The following is a 1325-nucleotide window of genomic DNA, read 5'->3' as shown; positions in this document are numbered from 1 at the left end:
CCGGCGTATCACACGTTTCAACCGGCGTATCACGCGTTTTAACCGGCGTATCACGCGTTTCAACCGGCGTATCACACGTTTCAACCGGCGTATCACGCGATTCAACCGGCATATCACACGTTTCAGCCGGCGTATCACATGTTTCAACCGGCGTATCACATGTTTCAACTGGCGTATCACATGTTCAACCGGCGTATCACGCGATTCAACCGGCGTATCACACGTTTCAACCGGCGTATCACACGTTTCATCCGGCGTATCTGCTTCTTCAAAGAGGTTGGACTATCTCTACCCAACGCTCATGGTGGTCCTATATTATGTTGTCATTTCAATGCTTCACCGGAGTTCTCTCACAGTTCAATATCACACCTGCTTCACTCCCTCACTTCAATACTACACCTGATTCTCTCATGCTCACTCTGCAGATCCAATTAGAGAAGCACCAGCGCCGGGTGACGGACGAATTGTTCAAAAACTTTGACAGTGCGAGTTCCCGCAGTCACTCACAGTCCGACGGATCGGCGTCGGCGTCGTCTGCGTCCAACAGCAGAGCCAGAAAAGGCTCAATGTCTTACCACAACAAGCCCGCACGCCCCGAAACACGCGAATATATACTACAACGGGGTACTATGAAGCACAAATCAAGGTATTATTGACATGTTGATATCGGGGATTTAAGTGGTCGTGTGAGGTTGATGGCTTTTGTGCCTGCTTGATCTAGGTTCTATAGAAGTATTGAATTGATAGTTTTCAAATTTAGACGGGTAAACTGGTGGGGTGTGTAGGCGTACAGCTGCTGAGCGCATCGTACTTTAGGGGACTTGCTCAACAGTGTTGAACAATCAACATCACAGTTACCCTTGTCCCTGATGTGGTGCGGACCAGCCATTTGCATTGCTTTCTGCGTCGAAGAATACCTAACCAATACTCACGCTAGAGTAATTAGTACAGCCGCGGATGGTATCGTTCTGGTGAGCAGGGCATGATACGATATTCCTCCACTCTGTGGTTCACAAAGAGAATTCCAGTCTCAAAAAGAATGACATTGCGCAGTATCTGTTGATTTAGAAGCGAGTGCACCATCCCATCGTGTGCTTTTCGTTGACACTCATTGATCCAAATTTATGACTCGATGTTCTCATTCGCCGTTTTCTGTTGATGAATTTAATATGTTCGTTCCTGTAATTTCATATATGTATGTTTATGTATATGTCCACGTATATTTATATATGTATATATGGTTATATATATATATATATATATAGCCCCAACTAATAAGAGTACACCAGTTGTACCTAATAATAAAATTAAAATCCCTCCATATA

Source organism: Sphaeroforma arctica, assembly GCF_001186125.1.
Source record: "Sphaeroforma arctica JP610 unplaced genomic scaffold supercont1.356, whole genome shotgun sequence".
Taxonomy (NCBI): Eukaryota; class Ichthyosporea; order Ichthyophonida; genus Sphaeroforma; species Sphaeroforma arctica.
The sequence above is the reverse complement of the archived record's forward strand: the minus strand, read 5'-3'. Positions refer to the sequence as shown.